The 10,249-nt window shown below is 41.8% G+C and overlaps 1 protein-coding gene across 5 annotated transcripts in view; it reads right to left on the bottom strand.

Moving 5' to 3' along the window:
• bicd1a (bicaudal D homolog 1a) overlaps positions 1–7,024 on the bottom strand; it is a 127,202-nt gene extending 120,178 nt beyond the window's left edge. For 2 of the 5 annotated variants that reach the window (XM_061917947.1, XM_061917948.1), the window contains exon 1: positions 6,764–7,022. The gene's annotated coding sequence lies outside the window, so the exon portion shown is untranslated. Of the gene's footprint in view, positions 1–6,763 lie in introns of all 5 variants that reach the window. The other 3 variants (XM_061917944.1, XM_061917945.1, XM_061917946.1) reach the window with 3 other exon arrangements.
• Between the last annotated feature and the right edge of the window lie 3,225 nt (positions 7,025–10,249).

Below are 10,249 nucleotides of genomic sequence, written 5' to 3'. Positions count from 1 at the left end.
ATAGGCAAGCAGCTTGGTGTGAAAAAATCAACTGTGGGAGAAATTATCAGAAAATGGAAGACATACAAGACCACTGATAATCTCCCTGGATCTGGGGCTCCACGCAAGATCTCATCCCGTGGGGTCAAAATGATCATGAGAACGGTGAGCAAAAATCCCAGAACCACACGGGGGGACCTGGTGAATGACCTGCAGAGAGCTGGGACCAAAGTAACAAAGGTTACCATCAGTAACACACTACGCCGACAGGGAATCAAATCCTGCAGTGCCAGACGTGACCTCCTGCTTAAGCCAGTGCATGGCCAGGCCCGTCTGAAGTTTGCCAGAGAGCACATGGGTGATACAACAGAGGATTAGGAGAATATCATGTGGCCAGATGAAACCAAAATAGAACTTTTTGGTATAAACTCAACTTATCGTGTTTGGAGGAAGAAGAATACTGAGTTGCATCCCAAGAACACCATACCTACTGTGAAGCATGGGGGTGGAAACATCATGCTTTGGGGCGGTTTTTCTGCTAAGGGGACAGGACGATTGATCCGTGTTAAGGAAAGAATGAATGGGGCCATGTATCGTGAGATTTTGAGCCAAAACCTCCTTCAATCAGTGAGAGCTTTGAAGATGAAACGTGGATCCCAAACACACCGCCCGGAAAACGAAGGAGTGGCTCCGTAAGAAGCATTTGAAAGTCCTGGAGTGGCCTAGCCAGTCTCCATACCTCAACCCCATAGAAAATCTGTGGAGGGAGTTGAAAGTCCGTGTTGCTCGGCGACAGCCCCAAAACATCAATGCTCTCGACAAGTTCCGCATGGAGGAATGGGCCAAATATTTATTTTCCACCACAATTTACAAATAAATTCTTTAAAATTCCTACAATGTGAATTCCTGGATTTTTTCCCCACATTCTGTCTCTCACAGTTGAAGTGTACCTATGATGAACATTACAGACCTCTGTCATCATTTTAAGTGGGAGAACTTGCACAATCGCTGGCTGACTAAATACTTTTTTGCCCCACTGTGTGTGTGTGTATATATATATATACACTGTGTATATATACACACACACACACACACACACACACACACACACACACACACACACTATTTTATATGGCTTTATTGAGTTTACAACCCCCTGACGTTGTTTTATACTGTTTCTGTACATAATTAGGGTCCGCCCTGCTTATGGCAAAGGACTCCACAGGATTCCTTTGCCATAGGCAAGGACCCTATTGTTCCTGCTGCGTTTTATTATTATTGTTTATTCCGCACTTACGCGCGGCAATTTGACCCCCTTAACATGCTTCAAAACTCACCAAATATGACAAACACATCGGTCTACCGGGACACCCCAACATATTAAGCAACCAAACCCCAAAAATGAAAATTGCGCGCTAGCGCCCCCTAGGAAAAAAAACCCCAAACTGCTTGTAACTTCCGTTAGGAATGTCGTAGAGACATGAAACAAAAACCTCTATATAGGGCTGACTTATACCTAAATTTCATAATTGTATCTTCTGGGGCAAAAATCAACAAAAATTTTGCAAAAACCCATTCAAAGCAACATTTTCACAAAAAATTCTACTTTTGCCTCTTTGATCTGAAATTTGACCCCCTTAAAATGCTTCAAAGTGCCAGTTAAAGCTATACTATGCCAAGCGAAAGCCATTTATCAACAACATCCAGAAACGCCAATCTGTAATTTGACCCCCTTAACATGCTTCAAAACTCACCAAATTTTACACACACATCAGGACTGGTGAAAATTGCCATCCAATAAAAAACCAAACCCCAAAAATGAAAATTGTGCTCTAGCTCCCCCTAGGAAAAAAAACTGACAAAACTGCTTGTAAATTCTGTTAGGAATGTCATAGAGTGATGAAACAAAAACTTCTATGTAGGTCTGACTAAGATCGGGACTCGGGACACGGCGGCGGCGGCCAACGGCGGACCCGACCAACGCTGCTTGCAGCTTTAAATGTGATCATTGTTATTTATTTGCTTATATGTAAATGTTGCATATTATAAATCAAAGTTTAATAAAAAAAAACACACACAAAAAAATCAAGTAAAAAGTGCGGTATGCTAAAGAGTTGTATGGGCCAATTGGTGCCATTTACTTGTTAATTATGTCTTTTTCAACTCTCAACCTGAAAATAAACATATATAACTCCTTAAAATGTGTATAGGTTCATCTCAAGAAACTGGATTTTATAATTGTACATTGTGTGCAGGGTTCTTTAGACAAAGATGACTCATTTGAGTAACAGGACTGAACGTTATAGGACAGGGGTGTCAGACGACCTGACTGAGGTTTTATTGAAAAATAAATAAAGTCCAATTGCTCAAGCCATGCCCTTTCTGGTGGTTCTGTGATAACGATATCACCCACGGAGCAGAACAGATGGGGAGTTGCCCACACCCGAGCTAACTGATAGCAGCTTTCTGTGAGACTTTTTAAAGCTGAAGAAAGATAAGGAATCCTTATATAAACAAGCCATCAATGCCCTTGATCAGAAGGAGCCGACATGGATCTCATTCACAAGCAAAGGTAAGACCACCTTTCTTTTATTTTTTATTTACCGGCATTCTTTACAACCAAGCAAAATCCCATTGAGATCAAAGATCTCTTTTCCAAGGGAGACCTGCATGGCCAAGAGGGCAGCAGCAAGGTTACATTAAAAGCAGTAAACAACACAAAAAACATCACATTTACAACATTAAATAACTTGCTACATGGTGGTTTATACTGGAAATCCAAACTGTTGACACACTGCATGTTGACATATGTTGCTATACTGACACCTGGCGGTGAAAACGCAAAACTGCAATCTAGGGATAACAGTCTCCTTTGTAGATTCATTTAATTGACATTCATTTCAAGTGCTTGGATTTGAGTCATAAAGTGAATTTCACGACCTTGTATTTTATGAATTAAAGACAAATAAAACATAACAAATGAGCTGTAAAAGACGGTGCTGAAAATAATAACCCTTATAATGTATTTTTTTTTATTAAATGTGCTTTTCATGATGGTATCCTTACATCACACTCAATTTTTTACTGCATTCCATTGGTAAGCATAGGGGTGAGAAGAGGTTTTAAAATGATTAGCGCCCGCTTACTTTTACCGCATGCCTTAAATAAGCACAGGTGTGAGACGAGGTTTTAAATTTATTAGCGCCCTGGCGGCTATTCAAGGAAATACGCTAAGTCAAAATTACCATCATCTTTGAAGCAGTTAGAGGTCCGTGCAGTGCTCGCAATTGGTTGATGGCGCAAAGCGCACCCTGAAGTACATTGTAAAATTGTGTTCATTGTTTAATTTTTTTAATGCTTAAATCTACTATGTTTACATTGATTCATTTTTTAGTTAGGTTACCTTGATTTCGGCTTTTGTGTCATGTTTTTTTTTTTGTTTATATTATAATTGTAATATTTGGAGAATGATGAATGAATGTGTTGTGGCAGTTGTAGATTTCACCAATGTGGTGGTTTGAGAAAACACTTGCTTTTCCAAGCACCAACATGAGAATGCTAAACAGGAAGTGCTTACAGTTTTCTAAATACACTTAAACAAAGTCTAAGTTCATTATCTTCTTCATGGTGTTTTTGAAAATGCACCAAGATTTCCCTCAAAAATGTTCAAATGTCAAGAGGATTGTTTTGTAATATGTAGATTTTTAGAATTTGCCCCTTCTATTTTTAGTAAACAGGGTAAAACAAAGAAAACAATCTGAAGTTGCCTTTACTTTACTTAATGCTATGATCTCACCAGTCTAGCCCATGTGGACACAGACTCTCCTCCATGTGGCCCCCGAGCTAAAATGAGTTTGACACCCCTGCTTTAGGACAAGGTTTTTAGCATAGAATTAGTAACGACATGAACTATTGCTCCATAGCATTTATGATAATAGAATATTGACACAAAGCACATTGCAAAACTTTAACAGAACCCAAAAAATATTCGAATATACTAAGTTTTTAATATTTATTTTTTAGGTTGGGGGACAGTGCTGGGATTCATAAACATGTAAGATACATAAAAAGAAATAGCTGGACTTATTTTCGACTGATGTGATTTCTGGTATCCGCAACATTTTTCACAAGTGGGAAATGTGTTAGGGTTGGGGTGTCAGATTTGTTCTCATTGAGGGCCACATCGCAGTTGTGGGGGCCTTCCGAGGACCACTTGTAACGGTGGATATATTGATATTCTTGCACAATTGCCAATGCAATTGATTATGAAATGTTTTCTACAAACACATAACTTGCTTTAAAGCAGGGGTCCCCACACTTTTTCTGCAGGCGAGCTACTTTTCAATTGACCAACTCGAGGGGATCTACCTCATTTATATATATCATTTATATTTATTTATTTATGAAAGAGACATTTTTGTAAACAAGTTAAATGTGTTTAATGATAATACAAGCATGTGTAACACATATAGATGTCTTTCTTTCATGAAGACAAGAATATAAGTTGGTGTATTACCTGATTCTGATGACTTGCATTGATTGGAATCAGACAGTAATGATGATAACGCCCACATTTTCAAATGGAGGAGAAAAAAAAGTTGTCCTTTCTGTACAATACCACATGAAAGTGGTTGGTTTTTGGCATCTAATTCATCCAGCTTCCATACACTTTACAAGAAAAACATTGGCGGCAAATTCCGTAGCTTGCTTGATTGACATTCACGGCACCCGAGGGTCTTGTGAGATGACGCTGGCTGCTGCCAGTTCATTATTATGAAAAAATGACAGAGAGGAAGGCGAGAAACACTTTTTATTTCAACAGACTTTCGCGCCGTCCCTTCCGTCAAAACTCTAAAGGCCGACTGCACATTTCCTATCTTCACAATAAAAGCCCTGCTTCATGCTGCCTGCGCTAACAAAATAAGAGTCTCAGAAAGCTGGCGTGCACACGCCAGCTTTCTGAGGGATCGTTTGTGCACGCCAGTTTTCCGAGACTCTGTATTTAGTTAGCGCAGGCAGCATGAAGCAGGGCTTTTATTGTGAAGATAGGAAATGTGCAGTCGGCCTTTAGAGTTTTGACGGAAGGTACGGCGCGAGAGTCTGTTGAAATAAAAAGTGTTTCTCGCCTTCCTCTCGGTCATATTTTCATAATAATGATCTTGCAGCAGCCAGCGTCATCTCACAAGACCCTCCGGTACCGTGAATGTCATTTAAGTGACGTCTTGGTGAAGATTGATGATCACTCATTTTTAGGTCTATTTTTTTTAAAAGCCTGGCTGGAGATCGACTGACACACCCCCCGCGGTCGACTGGTAGCTCGCGATTGACGTAATGGGCACCCCTGCTTTAAAGTGAATGCGACAAGCAGATATTTAAGTATACTCATTTTTTTTTGTAATATAAAGTATTATATTTGCTTATGTCCTTTTAGCGTGGATAAAATTATTCATTTTTAGCCTCCTCAAAACACACCTCTTCAGATCTGCTTTTAACCTGTGATTAATGTTCTGTGTCTTGTAATGTCCTGTTTTATGTATTTTAACAATGTACTGCTTTTACATTTCCTGTATTTTATATTACTTAAAATTGTTTTATATTTTAATTATTTTTTTAGCCTGTAAAGCAGTGGTCCCCAACCACCGGGTCGCAGAAGAATTTTTTATTACAAAAAAACAAAAACAAATTATTAAATCAACATAAAAAACACAATATACACTTACAAATAGTGCACCAACCACAAAAAACTCCCCTTTTCATGACAAAAACAAGAAAAAAAAAAAGGACCCCCCCACCGGGCCGCGGGACAAATTATTAAGCGTTGACCGGTCCGCGGATACAAAAAGTGAATTAGTGAAGTGAATTATATTTATATAGCGCTTTTTCTCTAGTGACTCAAAGCGCTTTACATAGTGAAACCCAATATCTAAGTTACATTTAAACCAGTGTGGGTGGCACTGGGAGCAGGTGGGTAAAGTGTCTTGCCCAAGGACACAACGGCAGGGACTAGGATGGCGGAAGCGGGGATCGAACCTGCAACCCTCAAGTTGCTGGCACGGCCGCTCTACCAACCGAGCTATACCGCCCCGTTGGGGACCACTGCTGTAAAGCGTGTTTGAGTGCTAAGAAAAGCGCTATATCAAAGAAAATGTATTATTATTATTATTATTTATTTTCTGGTTGACCTATCACACTAGGCTGCTAACAATTTAGCACCCTAGCTCCGTTATGTCCGCTGTAATATTGACACAAATTAGAAATAAGTCTCCAATGGCTGTGCTGGTGTTAAATAGCAAACAGCATCAAGAAATTATCTTAGATTGCGCTATAAACTAAGATCTAACCAGCCATGACAAAATACGTATTTCATGGAAAACCCAAATTTTACCAAAAAGGAGCGGTGCTTTTTCTAGTGTTTAAAGTAGTTTAAATATATTATTTTTTGTGCTTTTACACACTGCTGTGGACATCCAATGGATCCCAGGCCACGCTTTGGACACCCCTGCGATAAACAGAGGACAACGGCAGGGTGAAAAGTTGAACCGCATTCAGGACCTTGTCACATTAATCAGCTCTTAGTCATTTATGGGCCTTGATAGCAAAGCAGAGTTGTCTTATCTTGTAATTGGCAATTAACTAAAAGGTCTTCTAAGAAATTATCACACAGTTGTTTTTGTCATTTTTAGGACCTTTGGTTTTTGCCCTAAGTCCTGAGTTTGTAAACACCAGAAACAAAAGACTTTGACAATGAAAGATATCGATCCAATCACTGGTACCAACCATATACTTGTCAAGAAGTGTTGATGTCGAACCCCAAGATGGCTTCTTGCAGGAAAACATGATTTTAATGCCTAAAGAAAATCCAGGAAAACTGGAACCAGCAAACAGCTTACAATCCTCAAGCACCGACTGGAGGGCGAGGCAGGTATAAATAGTAGCCTGATTGCCAATTGCCACCAGGTGTGCCAGGCCGCCAAACAGGGACGGGTGAGCGCTCAGGTAGACGTGTAGGAAATGGAAAACAAAATAAGAGCGCTGACAGGAAATAAAACAGAGAAAAACGGAACATAACAAAATTGTCAGTGACAAGCCTGCCAGTAGCCCCCTTTCCGATAATGGATAAAAGACGTTCTAAAAATAAAATAAAATAAATAAAAGTCCTAAGTCACCGGAGGGAGGACAAGGCGTTTGGGCGCCAGGCCTGCCAGAGACGAGGAAGCTGGCAACGCCATGGGGGGAGCTGCTGAAGACGATGTTGTCGTCGCGGGAGGCGCCGGATCAGAAGGCGGCAACAACGTCGGCGTGGGAGGGCCCACCGGGGTTGATGGCGGCCTCTGCAGGCCCAATTGGGTGGATGGTGGTGCCCGCAGGCCCAACAGGGTGGATGGCGGCGTCCGCAGGCCCATTTGAGTGGATGGCGGCCTTCGCAGGCTCAACGGGTTGGATGGCGGCGTCCGCAGGCCCATTTGAGTTGATGGCGGCCTTCGCAGGCCCACCTGGGTGGATGGCGACGTCCGCAGGCCCACCGGGGTGGATGGCGACGTCCGCAGGCCCACCGGGGTGGATGGAGACTCCCGCAGGCCCACCGGGGTGGATGGAGACTCCCGCAGGCCCACCGGGGTGGATGGCGACGTCCGCAGGCCCATTTGAGTGGATGGCGGCCTTCGCAGGCCCACCTGGGTGGATGGAGACGTCCGCAGGCCCACCGGGGTGGATGGAGACGTCCGCAGGGCCACCTGGGTGGGTGGCGACGTCCGCAGGGCCACCTGGGTGGGTGGCGACATCCGCAGGTTCAACGGGTTGGATGGCGACGTCCACAGGCCCACCTGGGTGGGTGGCGACGTCCGCAGGCCCACCGGGGTGGATGGCGACATCCGCAGGTTCAACGGGTTGGATGGCGACGTCCACAGGCCCACCTGGGTGGATGGCGACGTCCGCAGGCCCATCAGCGCCAGAATCTTGTCAGGCCTCAAAGACAGGGGTGCTGACACTTTTTCTGCAGGCGAGCTACTTTTCAATTGACCAAGTCGAGGAGATCTACTTCATTCCTATTTATAATTTATATTTATTTATTTATGAAAGAGACATTTTTGTTAACAAGTTAATGGTGTTTAATGATAATACAAGCATGTGTAACACATATAGATTCCTTTCTTTCATGAAGACAAGAATATAAGTTGGTGTATTACCTGATTCTGATGACTTGCATTGATTGGAATTAGACAGTGGTGCTGATAACGTCCACATTTTCAAATGGAGGAAAAAAAAAAGTCCTCCTTTCTGTCCAATACCACATGAAAGTGGTTGGATTTGGCATCTCATTTGTCCAACTTGCATACTCGTTTTTAAACACTTTGTTATGAGAGTAGCATATGTGTGTGGCCCTTTAATGTCTGGCAGCAGGTGAGTGACGTCAGTGAGTGTGTGGGCGAGCGAGGAGAGGGAGCGGTCGCTGAGGGCGGGGGAGAAATACATTGGCATTAATTAGCTTGTGCACGCTAGCTTCCTGAGACTCTTATTTTGTTAACACAGGCAGGATGAAACAGGTCTTTTATGGTGAAGACAGGAACTCTGCAGTCGCTCTTTAGAGTTTTGACAGTAGGTACGGCCCAAGAGTCTGTTGAAATAAAAAGTGTTTCTATCCGCCCTGTAAGTGATTTTTTTCTTAATAATGAGCTCGCAGCAGCCAGCGTCATCTCACAAGATCCTCGGGTGCCGAGAATGTCAAACAACTGAGGAAGTGAAGTTTTGGTGAAGATTGATGATCGCTAATTTTCATGTCTATTTTTATCATGCCTGGCTTGGATCGACTGACACATGCTCTCCGATCGACCGGTAGCTCACGATCGACGTAGTGCCCACCCCTGCTCTAAGAAAAAGAAATATCCACAGGGTTGGCATTTGGCTAAATACAGAGTCTCAGAAAGCTGGCGTGCACATCACTTGTGCAAGCCAGCTTTCCGAGACTCTTATTTTGTTAGCGCAGGCAGCATGAAGCAGGGCTTTTATTGTGAAGATAGGAAATGTGCAGTCGGCCTTTAGAGTTTTGACGGAAGGGACGGCGCGAAAGTCTGTTGAAATAAAAAGTGTTTCTCGCCTTCCTCTCTGTCATTTTTTCATAATAATGAACTGGCAGCAGCCAGCGTCATCTCACAAGACCCTCGGGTGCCGTGAATGTCAATCAAGCAAGCTACGGAATTTGCCGCCAATGTTTTTCTTGTAAAGTGTATGGAAGCTGGATGAATTAGATGCCAAAAAACAACCACTTTCATGTGGTATTGTACAGAAAGGACAATTATTTTTCTCCTCCATTTGAAAATGTGGGCGTTATCATCATTACTGTCTGATTCCAATCAATGCAAGTCATCAGAATCAGGTAATACACCAACTTATATTCTTGTCTTCGTGAAAGAAAGACATCTATATGTGTTACACATGCTTGTATTATCATTAAACACATTTAACTTGTTTACAAAAATGTCTCTTTCATAAATAAATAAATATAAATGATATATATAAATGAGGTAGATCCCCTCGAGTTGGTCAATTGAAAAGTAGCTCGCCTGCAGAAAGTGTAATCGTTTGACCTCTGTTATTGCCAACAAAGGTTATATTACAAAGTACTGAGTTTAATTTTTGTTATTGACCAAATACTTATATTCCACTATAATTTACAAATACATTTTTTAAAATTCCTACAATGTGAATTCCTGGATTTTCTTTTCCACATTCTGTCTCACAGTTGAAGTGTACCTATGATGAACATTACAGACCTCTGTCATCATTTTAAGTGGGAGAACTTGCACAATTGTGGCTGACTAAATACCTTTTTGCCCCACTGTATGTTAAAGTTATGTAAAATATAAAATGTTATCTACAGTCTATATGACTTTATAAGGCATATGCAAAACCTCCTACTAACAATTTTTTAAAAGAGCATCAAACATTCATAATATATATTTTCTAGCCTAACTTGCAGATCTCCAATGAATTACTGTGTGCACTCTGAAGTGTCCTTAGCTTCCACTCTTTCCTTGAAATGTTTCTCCAATTTCCCCTGCTGACCTGCCAGCAACCTCAATTTACAAGCTCAAATTAAGATAAGGACAGGTTGTAGAAAAGTCAAACCGATGAAGACCGATGAAGGTGGCACATTATCTTATCTCTGGTAAAGAAATGTGCTGTCATGAGAATAAAAAATCTCCTGCACATAGGACAACATTTACAAGATTGGGGTCTTGTGCAGGTAAAAAAAAAAAAAAGCACAGACTGC

The sequence above is a fragment of the Nerophis ophidion genome, linkage group LG12 (assembly GCF_033978795.1).
Source record: "Nerophis ophidion isolate RoL-2023_Sa linkage group LG12, RoL_Noph_v1.0, whole genome shotgun sequence".
Lineage (NCBI taxonomy): Eukaryota > Metazoa > Chordata > Actinopteri > Syngnathiformes > Syngnathidae > Nerophis > Nerophis ophidion.
This window is presented reverse-complemented; position numbering and strand designations above follow the sequence as displayed.